The following is a 15,454-nucleotide window of genomic DNA, read 5'->3' as shown; positions in this document are numbered from 1 at the left end:
AATGTTCCCTGGGTAAGCAGACAGACCCATATAGCAAGCCATGACTTCAGAGCAAGTTGCGTACCACCATGACCGAAACAAAGTTGGCAGTGCATTTATCATAAAGTACATGGAAATTAAATGCACTGCACCCGAGTATGTCCCTTGCTGTATGTCCCTGTGAGCTGTCCCTTTCCATGTCTCGGAAGGCTACATGGTTGATACAAGTGCCTCAATGGACCTTGGTGTACCAGAGGGTATGTGCCACTGCCCCTGCAGGTGTCCCAGACAACATTACAATCAACAGCCATCAGTCCACCAACACATCTGAGCTGCATTGTGTGCTTCAACACCAATATTCGTCCAAGCTCACCCTCAGTGCTGTGACTAAGCCTGCATGTGCAACTCGCCTGGTGCAAGCTTTGCTGTGTTGTGGCCCCCCTGTGCTGCTCACCTTGCCTGGAGTTCCTTGGAACACGTCAGCAGTTCTAGGATGTAGGTCTGCAATCCCTGTGCCTCTGCTTGTGCACACATGTGCATGTGAGCACCAACAAACGTGTCCAGAATTCCGTCGTCCAATGGGCCATGTCTGCTGGCAAAGGTGCTCTGGAGGCTCATCCCCCTGCAGAAAGGGCATGAAACACATGATTAATGCTTCAAAGTCATCTGTGTGTGTCTCTTCAGGCATCTCATTACTTGACCATGTCAGAGATTCACATCATAAATCACACCATCAGTCCGTCTTTCACATCCAAAGTGTGGAACACTATCTACAGCATGAATTGCAACAAGCACGTGTACAGTAAAGATACTACACAATGCATAGCAATTAATGTACACATTAATCATGAAACACCCCATCTAGCAAAAGCTGAACAGTGGACAATAACACCAAAATCATCCCCACTAGGGGTGTAAACACAAGTCACACAGCACCAGACATGCCACAGATATGACAGTCCAAAGCCCTTGTGTAAAGGTTTGTGACACCGAACCATCCTTGCGAGCCCATGGATAAGGCAGGCAGGAGTGGCATATGTGAGTCAAGGACCCCTAGCAGCAAACACATACACAAGACAAGCCTGAAGGGCCCAGCTGGAACAGACAGTGGATGCCTTCAAAAGCCATAAAGCACCGCACCGTCACATGAAAGCACAATAGACAAGCAATTTTAAACTATATTAACTATTAACTAATTACACTAACTATGGAAAACCTACATTACCTTATTAAACTAACTATCAAACAGAAACTTAACTAACTAAACTAAAAGAAAAATCAAAAATGGCCACATACGACCCGGGGGGGAGGGGAGGCACCCAGGAGGGGGGAGGTACAGGGTGCTGCTCAACATCCACATGCGATGATGCTGAGCCAAAAAAAAAACCTCCATGGGCTCAACGCCTGCACAGCCCGACCTATGTGGGAGATAGATGGTCGTCCGAGTCTGGCTCATCCTGTAAAGGAGGACGTTGCACAGTAGCCTGGTCACGCCTAGCCGCAGCTTGCCCCTCGTCGGCAGCAAGTCTGCCGGACGGGTGAGCCTGGTTCTGTCTGGCGATGTGACGTAGGTCTGCATGCAGAACCTCACGTGATACACGTGCTTCCTCTTGCAAGGTAGCACGTGTACCACGGAGTTCCTCCTGCAAGGCCTGGCTGGACAACCGCTGCACCTCCCGGCAAGCCTGTAGCTCAGCCGAGATGGTACGCTCAAGCTGTGCAAACCTCTCCTCTGCCTGCTGCCTCTGCGACATCATAAGGACACCCAGAGTGGATCTGAGGGAAGCATACTCCTCCCTCAGGGCATCCATGTGCGCCTCTGCGTGAGCAGCAATTGCTTGACGCAGAGACGACATTTCAGCCTGACGTGCCCTGTCTGAGGCCGCCATGCCCAGCCTGAGCGAGTGGGCCGTGGACCATGCTGCCTGCTGCTGGAGAAGCACCTGCCTAGCAGAGGGGAGCACAGATCGGGCCACACGCTCCATGCTCTCAGCGAAGTTCTCCATTGCTGCCCCCTGCCGTTCTGAATTGGCAGTCATGTATTGCTCCCACTCAGTATACTGCAGTTGCGCGCGGCAACCGCGTTGCCGGGCTTGACCCCTGCGGGACCCAAGGACCGGGGGTCCTCGCTGTGTTGGCACCGCCCGCGGCTGCACGACTACATGCCCCTGTCGACGTGATGTCCCAGGCACATCAGTGACTAGTGTGGAGGGTGACCCTGCGTCCCGATCCACCATGGGTGGAGGAACCAAGACTGTCTGATCCCTCAGTGCAGGTGTCGCAGTCAGAGGAGTGTCCACATCAGAATCACTCACCCCTGACACATGGACTTGATGCTCATCCAACTCAACATGGACGTCAGAGTCGTCATCAAGGCTGGACTCATAGGCAGCCAGAGACAAGATGGACTGTAGTACTTGGGGGTTTTCGTGGCCTACCACCCCACGACCCCCACTAGTGCCGGGTTGGTGTAGTGGTAACAACCCTGTGTCTGGCATGACAACACCATCCTCCGCCTCCATTGCGTCATCACCTGAAAAATATAGAGAAAAAAGGTCACTACAAATGTCAGAAGCACACAACACACACACACACCGACAGCAAACGCATCAGGCAGACATGTGACACACAACATATAACCTGGCATGCATGCTGGGTCAACTTTGAATTGCTTCTGTGATCAGACCTGTTGAAAGGTGACAGTTTCCATGGAAGTGGGTCTATGCAGTGCAGAAAATGTGTACGCCACTCACTACCTACATGTACAAGGACTCCATGGTGTGTGCCAGGAAATGTGAAGGCAGTGCAATGTCAAATTCAGACATCACGTGCATTGTGCATTCAATGTGTACCATATCTAGAAGCCAAGCACCCCTCCACCCCAGTACCAAAGCAGGGATGCCTAGCATGGTATCAAAAGGCTGACCATACACCTGTGTATTGAAGAAAGTGTTGACTGGCATCAACAGCTTAATGTGATTCAAGTGGCAACACTGCAAATGATGCTGGGACAGTAAGCAGGACACATGATGAAAACTCTGGATTCTGCCCATGTGTGAAGAAGACAAAACAACAGTTGGACAGGGTCATTGGCCATTGAACAGGCTGAGGCCTGTGAGCCACACAGATTGTCAGACCCTAAACATGTGTGCAACGCAGGACTGAGCCACAGTTGACATGTGAAGGCTGATGAGATGGCAGGCAATGTATGTAACCAAGGACTTGTATTACAGTGATCATCCAGTCAAGGACAGATAGGGGCATGCGTGCAATGCACATGGAGCATGAATGGGCACTCATGTCCCTGCGGGACATCTGACCTATGCACAGTACAAGTGAGATACCCTGCATCAAGTACTAAGGCTGTACCACACGGCATATGTTTGGCAGATTCTACGCTGGAAGTTAGCATCTACACAGGACGCATGAACAAGAAAGTACACATTGGCAAGATTGAAGAACACCAGTGCAAAGGTGGAACTGGGGTGCAGAATGGCGGAGGAGGGGCAAGGGAGCATGCCTACATGGAGTCCCCGCATGCAGGCAGAGGAGACATGCATGACGGAACCATTGCATTACTTACACATCAGAACCATGTACACATCACATGTAGCGGCAATCATGCACAACACATCCCACAAGTGAAACACACACGTCCTCAACAAACACGCATCAACACTCACTGGACTGGGCATCAAAGTCCAGCATCTCTCCCACTCCTTCGACCAATTCAGGTGGTATGAACTCCGCAACGAGTGGCTCATGCGGAGTGAGCTTTTCCTCCTCTGGTGCAGGCCCACCGCCAGTCACCAGAGTCAAGTTAATTAGAGGCACGCTTAGCCTTAGTGCTGCGTTTGATGTCATTCCAACGCTTTTTGCACTCTTGCGCCGTGCGCACCTCATGGCCGAATGAACTGACATGTTCCGCAACATGCTCCCGGTGGGTGTCACGTTGGGCAGCCGTAGTCTGACTATTGGCACCCACTAGCATGTCACGGCTGTGGCCCCGCACGTAGTCCACGAGGAAGTCCATTTCCTGCTTACAGAAAGGCTTCTTCCTCGACGTGCAGGAGGTCGTGGCTGTGTGTGGGGTCCCAGACTGTGCTGCAGGTGCAACCTTCCTCCTCTTGGACTGTGGCGCAGACCCTGGCTGGCTAATGCCGCCCTGACCAGTATGACCAGTGGGTTCGGTGGATTGAGCCAAGGGAGTGGCAGGTGGAGGGATGACCAAAGGCCTGACTTGTGTCAGTGGCAGCTGGGTGCCCACTAATGGACCCTGCGCAGCAACATCAGCTGTGGCAGGGTCATTGACCACAACGGTCCTGGTTGGCATACTCACAACCGGGGTGCTGTTGGGTGCATCTGCCCCTGCACTTGCCAACACCCGGCTGTTTGGGGCAGCAGATGACATGACTGCTCCAGGGACACGTGTCTTGGTCTGAGCAGCCCGGCCTGCCCCTATGGTTTCCCCCCTGGCCTGTTGGAGATCTACCAAGGGCTCTTCAAGTGCCAACGCAGCCTGCGATGGCAGACCCCGAGCCTGGTGGCGGTGTCAACTGCTGCACCTGCAGCTACCACTACCCTTGGGCCCGTGGCAGTCGATGGAACGGACTGCCGGGTCACACGGGCGCCAGTGCCAGATGCAGAAGCTGCATCCCCCGGAACCACAGGGAGTGGTGGCATGACTGCACCGACACATGGCACAACATTGTGCTCAAGTGGCGCACCCCTGCCTCTTCCCCCTCTGTGGCCGCCCCGGACACCCTGGAGTCCCCCTACTCCCTGGTCACCACGGCCACGTCCCCGACCACGCCATCCACGAGGAGTACGCCCAGCTGAGGCGCCCCTCACCTTTGGTGGCCTCCCAACCATGGCACAGATGTAGTAGTGCCTGCACAGATGGAGTGGTGCCAATGGGAGGTGTACACCAAAATTGACCTGGGCAATTGGGGTGAAGGGCGTGGGAACCAAGATGTTAACAGCCCCCCTGCACCTGCAAGGCTGTATGTGACCCCGGTGATGTAGTGACGGGTCACGCAACGCTCAGGCACCCCAAAACTGCAGTAAAACCGTGCACGCAACCCTGCAGCCTACGTGCGTGGATTCAACCTCCCTTAGTACGCGGTGGCACCCAGTAACACGAATAACGCGTACGCGTGGGACACGCAGGCTACTATGACATCGAAAATGGGTGCGATACACAGGGGCAACCGCAGTGGTAAAAAGAGTGTGTGTGACTCACCGTCTGACTAGCGCGATGCAGAAAAACACGCGTAGCCAATACCCCCGCCAAAAGAAGAGATACGTCCTTGATAGCTGTGAAGTTGTGATGGCGCGCGAAACAACAGGAAGCAGCAACACACGTCGGTCTCCACGAACGGCACGTACAGCGAACTGCTGGGCCCGCTCACCTTTAACCCGTGCTGAGGGAAACGCATGCGCACGTCACGTCACTTACGCGCATGGGCCCTTTCCTCGTATTACACGCGGACGTGCAGTTTTTCACGCGCGCTGAAACTCCCATGCACGCCTGTGCGCATCACGTCACAGGGGCGCTTGCGCTTGAGGGGCCTTCTGTCCAATGAAATTGCGTATGCGTGAAGACGCGCTTACGCGCTAAGGGCCTTTCCTCGAATTACACGCTGATGTGCCAAATTTTCACGTGCCAAATCACTCCGTATCAAGCTGGCCATGCGTAAGCACACGGAAGACCACGCTCCTGCCCAGAAGGCCGAACTACTGCCCCCCAGACCCCTGAGCATGCTCCCACCTGCCATCTGCTGCTGCCTGACTGCCTGCTGCCCACGTGCCCTGCCATTTGCTGCCTGCACATCAGCTAGGGGTGCTGTTGCTGTGACCACCCCTGCTGGAACCGAAGACTCCCGACTGGGATTCCATCGCTCCACAGCCCAAACCCAGGACCCAGTTGCCCACCCACTCCTGCCTCTGGGGTTGTCATGTCGGGCACTGAAACATCTGGCACCACTGACAACCCCTGGCCGGAGAGGCAGAGGGGCACCAGCTTCAGTGCCAGGGAAGTTGGTGTCCTGGTGGAGCAATCCTGGGGCAATATGAGGCCCTCTTCGGAAGTTCCCGCGCCGACAAGGAAGGACGGACTCGGATCTGGACTGACATCGTGACTGCCATCAACGCGGAGGGGGTGGCAGTCCGCGACTTCCAACATGTCAAGAAGCGCTGGGAGGACTTCAGGTCCAGGACCCTGAACAAGGACCGGCGCCTCTTAAAGGCAGCGGATGCCAAGGGGCGCCGGGGCCACTTGTCGGAAGATCAGATGAGGGTCCTGGAACGCATATCCCCAGCGCTCCACGTCCCGGTCCTTGAGAGGCAGACCCGTCTGCAGTCGAGCAGTAAGTGTACATGCATCCTGATTGTGAGCTGTGCGTGTGGTGATGTTTCAGTAGTGTGCAGGTTGCACATCTGTTTGTATGGGGTCGAGTATGGGTGGGGGTGTACAAGGCCATGAGGCTAACACATGCGAGGGCTGTAATGTGTGAGACATGGATGGTGCTTGTGTGTGTAGGCTTGCATGCCAAATGCAGTTGTGTGGGCACACATGTTTGGATGAATGTGTATGTAAGTAGACATGTTCATGATGTCACGCATGTATGTTGTTTTCAGCTGCATGTATCAGCACTGTGTACATGTGCATTTGTGGGTATTTGACAAGGGTGCAACAGTGATGTAACATGGATGCATGTGACAGCGGGATGTGGAAGCCTGATTGGCAGATGTGACATGCATGCCCATCTGAACACTGCGACACTTGGCAGAGGTGTACACATGAATGCAAGTGTGGTGGTGTGTGTACATGTGTGGTGCACTTCCTGTGTTGCATGTGATGTCTGGCTCAGCTTTGCCTGCTCATGCTGTTGTATGTGTATGGATGGTGCTGGCAGTTGCGATATGGCTGTGGTATGGCTCATGTGTGCGAGTTGAAATGACATGTGTGTTGGGGATTGTGATGGCATGTCTGAGGTTTGCCAATGCCACTCATGTACAACTGTCATGTGTGTATGTGTCCACTGTACAGTGCCTTGATACTTGTGTTTTATTTCTCCCTGTCTGCAGCGTCAACTGATGAAGAGGGCGGAGAAGGTGCTGTGGAGCACAGCGGCGGAGATACCACCGCCAGCCGGAGACGCAAGGCCCGCCGCCCCTCCCATGTTGTCATCTCGTCGGGGAGTGAGGAGTCCGGTGGCGCGTCCCAGGCCGCAGCTGCCGGGGGGAGGTCCAAGAGGCGGAGGTTGGAGTTGGACTCCTCTGCAGCAGAAGTGGCAGCTGGGACCCCACAGGGCCCAACGGGGGAAGATGGCACGGAGTCATCCAGGTTGGTGGGGGGTTTGGTGGAGGAGGAGGCCGTGCAAGCAACAGAGACAGGGTCTGGAGGTGGGGATCCCACTGGTGCTAGTGGTGCAGTGCAGGACCAGGGACAGGAGGCAGCACAGGCCGCAGCGGAGGTACCTGTGTGCAATCCTGTCCCTGATCCTGTCCAGACCCGTTTTCAGGCAGGGGATGAGCGAACGACAACTGGCCTTCCTCTGCCTGCGGACGTGGCTATCCGGGTCCGGGTTGAGCCTGTCCTGACTGGTGTGGCGTTGCGTCAACGGGCCATGCGAGGTGACCTGCAGTCTTTTCATGAGGAGACTGCACGTCATCTCGAATGGCTCGTTGACCACGTCAGCCTACTGGGACAGGTCACCCAGGCCGGATTCCTCCATTTGATGGGGCTTGCTACGACCCCCTCCTCAACTGAACCTCCTACGCGCCAGTCGTCCTCCGTGCCATCTTCCCACCCATCAGTCACCTGGGTGCCCTGTGGAGCTGCCTCTGACGGTGCGGCCAGGCTGGGGGAGGAGGCATCCCTGCCACAGTCGGGAGTCGGACGTCCAGCAGGGGTGGCCACATCAACAACTGCACCCCAGCCGGCGGAGGATGTGCAGGCAGCAGGAGGCAGTGCACGGGCAGAGGCACAGCAGCAGCAGCAACGTGGTGGGAGCCATGAAGGCTCGGGGCCTTCAACATCGGAGGGGCAGGCATCGGCCAGAGGGCAGGAGGACCCAGGACAGAGAGTGTCTTCCGTGTGGCAGCGGTTGGGCCATGCCATAGATGCGGAGCGGCAGCGGGCGGAAGAGGCACGGCTCACAATGGTCAGGGCGGAGAACTCCATGCGGAGGGCCCTGAGGCGGGCCGAGTGCCTCGAGGCAATCCGCAGGGGGTTGGAGGTAGACACGCCGACGGCCCTGCGGACCCTCTGGGCCATGGAGGAGGACCGGCTCCGGGACATTGAGCAGGAGTTCGATAATGCCCTGGCCCGGGACATCCAAAAGTGAGCCATCAGACTAGCCCGCTGCCCTTGTACATAGTTATGTAGTTAGTGTTAGGTTTCCTTTGTTTTTGGATTTATTTTGGACCTTTTGGACATTGGCCACTTTTTTGTATATAGTGTATTTTATTAGTTAGTGTTGTTAGATAGGTTTAATTTCTTTTGTTGGGATAATGGACCCTGGCTTGTTCGTCTGTACATAGTACATAGTTCTTTTTCTTTCACAATTTACCCATGGAGCAATGGCTTTGAATTATTATTTCCCATTGGATTTTCTTTTGTGGACTGTGACTTTGGACACCATTCCTTTGGATTATGATTTTTGGTTTTGCTTTTTTTTACGGACATGCTTCTTTTCATTTTTGTACATTCCCATTTCTGTTTCTTTATTTTTTAATCTATTTATGTTTCCTTTAATACATATTTTTTGATCGAACTTCAATGTGTAGTATCATCTCATTGGTTTCATGCATATCATGATATGGGTTTTGAGATTCACTGACACCCATTGGGTGTATGTGAGGGACATGTGTTGGTTTCGAAACTTGCAATTGGTGTTCTATCATGTAATTGCCATTTCTGAATGGGTGGATGCAATACTCGGGTGGGTGTTTTGCATTTGGAGGCTGACCATAGGGACCAGGGATCTAGATTGTGATGACATGTTGGCTGGGGAACATGAGTTGGGGCCTGCTGGCAGGTGCCTCACAGTGCTGGGGGGTGGGGGTGGTGGGGAACATGAGTTGGACATGGGTGGGGGCCTGCTGGCAGGTGCCCCTGCACTGCTGGGGGGTGGGGGCGGTGGGGAACATGAGCTGGACATGAGTGGGGGCCTGCTGGCAGGTGCCCCACAGTGCTGGGGGGTGGGGGTGGTGGGGAACATGAGTTGGACAAGGGTGGGGGCCTGGTGGAGGCTGCCCTTCACTGCTGGGGGGTGGGGGTGGTGGGAGACATGGGTGAGGGCCTGGTGGAGCCTGCCCCTGCACTGCTGGGGGTGGGGGTGGTGGGAGACATGGATGGGGGCCTGGTGGAGGTTGCCCCTGCACTGCTGGGGGGTGGGGGTGGTGGGAGACATGGGTGGGGGCCTGGTGGAGGCTGCCCCTGCACTTCTGGGGGGTGGGGGTGGTGGGAGACATGGGTGGGGGCCTGGTGGAGGCTGCCCCTGCACTGCTGGGGGGTGGGGGTGGTGGGAGACATGGGTGGGAGCCTGGTGGAGGCTGCCCCTGCACTGCTGGGGGTTGGGGGTGGTGGGGAACATGAGTTGGACATGGGTGGGGGCCTGCTGGCAGGTGCCCCACAGTGCTGGGGGGTGGGGGTGGTGGGGAACATGAGTTGGACATGGGTGGGGGCCTGCCGGCAGGTGCCCCACAGTGCTGGGGGGTGGGTGTGGTGGGGAACATGAGTTGGACATGGGTTGGGGCCTGCTGGCAGGTGCCCCACAGTGCTGGGGGGTGGGGGTGGTGGGGAACATGAGTTGGACATGGGTGGGGGCCTGCTGGAAGGTGCCCCTGCACTGCTGGGGGGTGGGGGTGGTGGGGAACATGAGTTGGACATGGTTGGGGGCCTGGTGGAGGCTGCCCCTGCACTGCTGGGGGGTGGGGGTGGTGGGAGACATGGGTGGGGGCCTGTTGGAGGCTTCCCCTGCACTGCTGGGGGGTGGGGGTGGTGGGAGACATGGGTGGGGGCCTGGTGGAGGCTGCCCCTGCACTGCTGGGGGGTGGGGGTGGTAGGAGACATGGGTGGGGGCATGGTGGAGGATGCCCCTGCACTGCTGGGGGGTGGGGGTGGTGGGGAACATGAGTTGGACATGGGTGGGGGCCTGGTGGAGGCTGCCCCTGCACTGCTGGGGGGTGGGGGTGGTGGGGAACATGAGTTGGACATGGGTGGGGGCCTGGTGGAGGCTGCCCCTGCACTGCTCGGGGGTGGGGGTGTTGGGGAACTTGAGTTGGACATGGGTGGGGGCCTGCTGGCAGGTGCCCCACAGTGCTGGGGGACGGGGGTGGTGGGGAACATGAGTTGGACATGGGTGGGGGCCTGCTGGCAGGTGCCCCACAGTGCTGGGGGGTGGGGGTGGTGGGGAACATGAATTGGACATGGGTGGGGGCCTGGTGGAGGCTGCCCCTGCACTGCTGGGGGGTGGGGATGGTGGGAGACATGGGTGGGGGCCTGGTGGAGGATGCCCCTGCACTGCTGGGGGGTGGCGGTGGTGGGGAACATGAGTTGGACATGGGTGGGAGCCTGCTGGCAGGTGCCCCACAGTGCTGGGGGGTGGGGGTGGTGGGGAACATGAGTTGGATATGGGTGGGGGCCTGCTGGCAGGTGCCCCACAGTGCTGGGGGGTGGGGGTGGTGGGGAACATGAGTTGGACATGGGTGGTGGCCTGCTGGCAGGTGCCCCACAGTGCTGGGGGGGGTGGTGGGGAACATGAGTTGGACATGGGTGGGGGCCTGCTGGTAGGTGCCCCTGCACTGCAGGGGGGTGGGGGTGGTGGGGGTGGTGGGGAACATGAGTTGGACATGCGTGGGGGCCTGCTGGCAGGTGCCCCACAGTGCTGGGGGGTGGGGGTGGTGGGAAACATGAGTTGGACATGGGTGGTGGCCTGGTGGAGGCTGCCCCTGCACTGCTGGGGGGTGGGGGTGGTGGGAGACATGGGTGGGGGCCTGGTGGAGGCTGCCCCTGCACTGCTGGGGGGTGGAGGTGATGGGAGACATGGGTGGGGGTCTGGTGGAGGCTGCTCCTGCACTGCTGGGGGGTGGGGGTGGTGGGAGACATGGGTGGGGGCCTGGTGGAGGCTGCCCCTGGTGGCTGGGGGTGCAGGGGGACATGCGTTGGTGGGCAGTAGTGCAAGTTGACATGTGGGTTGGCTGGGGGGCATGGCCATGGTGGATGGGGTGCCTGCAGGACATGTGCAGGGTAGGCCCCTGTGGTGTGAGCCACCTGCATGGGCCGTGGAGGGTGTAGAGGGAACACCTGGGAGGACCCACACATGCAATTCACGTGTGGTGCTCCCCGCGCACCCCTGTAATACACGTACCCTGATGGAATCGCGTTTGATACTTTCTGCGCACCCCTGATATAAACGTACCCTGCTGATGTCGCGTGTGAAACTTCCCGCGCACCCCGAAATACACGTAGCCAGGACATTTGCGTGTGTAACTTCCCTCGCACCCCTGATATATATGTACCCTGCTGACTTTGCGTGTGAAACTTCCCACGCACCCCAAGATACACATAGCCAGGAGATTCGCGTGTGTAAATTCCCGCGCACCCCTGATATACATGTACCCTGCTGACTTCGCGTGTGAAACTTCCCACGCACCCCAAGATACACATAGCCAGGAGATTCGCGTGTGTAACTTCCCGCGCACCCCGAAATACACGTAGCCAGGAGATTCGCGTGTGGAACTTCCCGCGCACCCTGAAATACACGTAGCCAGGACATTCGCGTGTGGAACTTCCCGTGCACCCCCGATATACATGTACCCTGCTGACTTTGCGTGTGAAACTTCCCACGCACCCCAAGATACACGTAGCCAGGACATTCGCGTGTGGAACTTCCCGCGCACCCCTGATATACATGTACCCTGCTGATATCGCGTGTGAAACTTCCCACGCACCCCAAGATACACGTAGCCAGGAGATTTGCGTGTGTAACTTCCCGCGCACCCCGAAATACACGTAGCCAGGAGATTTGCGTGTGGAACTTCCCGCGCACCCCTGGAATACACGTACCCTGCTGATATCGCGTGTGAAACTTCCCACGCACCCCGAAATACACGTAGCCAGGACATTCGCGTGTGTAACTTCCCGCGCACCCCCGATATACATGTACCCTGCTGACTTTGCGTGTGAAACTTCCCACGCACCCCAAGATACACATAGCCAGGAGATTCGCGTGTGTAACTTCCCGCGCACCCCTGATATACATGTACCCTGCTGATATCGCGTGTGAAACTTCCCACGCACCCCAAGATACACGTAGCCAGGAGATTTGCGTGTGTAACTTCCCGCGCACCCCGAAATACACGTAGCCAGGAGATTCGCGTGTGGAACTTCCCGCGCACCCCGAAATACACGTAGCCAGGACATTCGCGTGTGGAACTTCCCGCGCACCCCTGGAATACACGTACCCTGCTGATATCGCGTGTGAAACTTCCCGCGCACCCCGAAATACATGTAGCCTGGACATTCGCGTGTGGAACTTCCCGCGCACCCTTGGAATACACGTACCCTGCTGATATCGTGTGTGAAACTTCCCGCGCACCCCAAAATACACGTAGCCAGGACATTCACATGTGGAACTTCCCGCGCACCCCTGGAATACACGTACCCTGCTGATATCGCGTGTGAAACTTCCCACGCACCCCGAAATACACGTAGCCTGGACATTCGCGTGTGGAACTTCCCGCGCACCCCTGGAATACACGTACCCTGCTGATATCGCGTGTGAAACTTCCCGCGCACCCCGAAATACACATAGCCAGGACATTCGTGAGAGGAACTTCCCGCACACCCCTGGAATACACGTACCCTGCTGATATCACGTGTGAAACTTCCCGCGCACCCTGAAATACACGTAGCCAGGACATTCGCATGTGGAACTTCCCGCGCACCCCTGATATACACGTACCCTGCTGAATTCACGTGTGAAAATTCCTGCGCACCCCTGATGTACACGTACCCTGATGGAATCGCGTGTGGAACTTCAAGCACACCCCTGAAATACACGTACCGAGCTGAAATGACGTGAGGTGCTTCCCGCGCACCCCAGTGGTACACGTAGCCCCCTTGCAGTGCTAGTACAGGGTTGGCGCAGCCCTTTGCGCTGGATTGGGGATTTTGATGGCTTTTCCCTGCGCTAGGGCGTTCTTGGGGACGTAACTGGCGCTGCTGCAGGGTCGCTGCGCCACTGTGCGCCACGGCTGGTTTTGGTAGCTGGGATCCATGAATACGCTGTGCGCGGAAAGGGGTTTTGGCGCACGCGGCTGGCGCAGGGATTCGCACGCGCACACTGTGCGCCAGCCGCGTGCACCACTTGTGCGCTGAATTCTATGAATTACCCCCTTAATGTCTGCGGACATTATGAGTGTTCTTAGAAAACTTTCAACTTGACAACGAACAATATGGACAGTGTCCTCAGGACACCCCCATTTTGTTCATTTGCGAACATTTCAGGACACTGCGAGTGTTCTTAGAGCACATTCAACTTGTCAGCGAACAATACGGACTATGCCTTCAGGACACCCCCTACAAACATTCCAGGACACCGCAAGTGTTCTTAGAAACATCTTCAGAACACCCCCATTTTGTTTATTTGCAAACATTTCAGGACACCGCGAGTGTTCTTAGAACACATTCAACTTGACAGAGAACAATATGGACAGCGTCCTCAGGACACCCCCTACGAACATTCCCCGGACACCGCGAGTGTTCTTAGAAGCGTCTTCAGAACACCCCCATTTTGTTTATTTGCGAACATTTCAGGACAACGCGGGTGTTCTTAGAAACCATTCAACTTGACAGAGAACAATACGGACAGCGTCCTCAGGACACCCCCATTTTGTTTATTTGTGAACATTTCAGGACACCGCGAGTGTTCTTAGAACACATTCAACTTGTCAGCCACAACCCCCATTCATATTTGCGAACATTTCAGGACACTGCAAGTGTTCTTAGAACATATTCAACATATTCAACTTGACAACGAACAATACGGACAGCATCCTCAGGACACCCCCATTTTGTTTATTTGCGAACATTTCAGGACACTGCGAGTGTTCTTAGAACAGTTTCAGTTTGCTTGCGAACAAAATGGACACATATTGAGTCTTCAGAACACCCCCCATTCAGTTTATTTTGAACATTTCAGAACACCTGTGATGTCCGCAGACAAATCGAACACAAAAAGAACGTCTAACACATAAACAACACAACTTTCATCCTATCTCATACACTCCCACCCTCCCCAAACACTCCTACACACCAACACACTCTACTAAATACAAATTTTGAACAAAGTTTCACCGCGCTGTCCGCGGATGACCACAAATCCAAGATGGCGGGCGCTACTGAAAATCTGACGCGCTTCACACTACACGCCGTCCAATCAGCAAACACGTTGCATGGCCGCGAACATCACGCAAGCCGATTGGCCAATCAGGACACTGTCCGCGCAGCGAACAGGGAAGTGTGTCCGCGGACCAAACACAGATATCACTAATCTTTTTTGACCTACTTTTTGGTCATTTTAATAAAAACTACTGGACGGATTTTCACCAAATTTGCAAAAGCAGGCTTTCGGGACCAAGCCGCTGCTCCAGGTCTAAATTTGGTGAAAATCCATCCAGCGGTTTGGGCTGTAGACGCGAGCAAACATGTTTTCTCATTCAGTCTATGGGAAAAAAAAAAGTTGAGTGACCCAAATACTTTTTTTGCAAAGTTTGGTGAGGATCCATCCAGGGAGAGCGAAGTTATAAGCTGCCCAAAAAGTGCTCTTCCTATGGAAACAGCAACTTAACCATAACTACATGGCCACTACCGTGGCCATTTAACACTACCGTGGCCATGTAATATATATATATTGTTATTTTAAATAATACTCTGTATGATATATGCTTATTGTGATGATGTTCATTCTATTTCCTTTTTATGATGATAATGGCAGTAATGGATAATTGTATAATAGAGAAAAACAAAAAAGAGAAACAATTTTCTGTCACAAATACTTTTTTATAACATACAATAAGAACCATAAAAATGGACCTTCATGACTATCCAGGGTCTCTGCAGTCACTTTCCAGGCCAGGCATCATTAAAAGACCCAGATGGAATGTGCTCCGCATCTCACAGGACAGCCCTTCTACCATTTTTACTTTTATGTTTGTAACACTCCCTCATTTTCACACCTTGAAAGACTTGTGTATAGGCGCGTTATAAATGCCATATCATATCATTGCCTACTTTCAAACAGTCACACATCCATCCAGCAATCACTTCCAAAAACTCTACTTCTAACCCTATCAACATATTAAACTTCCACACGCCAAATGCCACTTAACTATATTCTAGAAATCTTTTGTATCTGCATTTCCCTTATTCATACAAAACAATTGTACACAGTGCTGCTATAAA

The sequence above is a fragment of the Ambystoma mexicanum genome, chromosome 10, assembly GCF_040938575.1.
Source record: "Ambystoma mexicanum isolate Mex_15411 chromosome 10, UKY_AmexF1_1, whole genome shotgun sequence".
Taxonomy (NCBI): domain Eukaryota; kingdom Metazoa; phylum Chordata; class Amphibia; order Caudata; family Ambystomatidae; genus Ambystoma; species Ambystoma mexicanum.
This window is presented reverse-complemented; position numbering follows the sequence as displayed.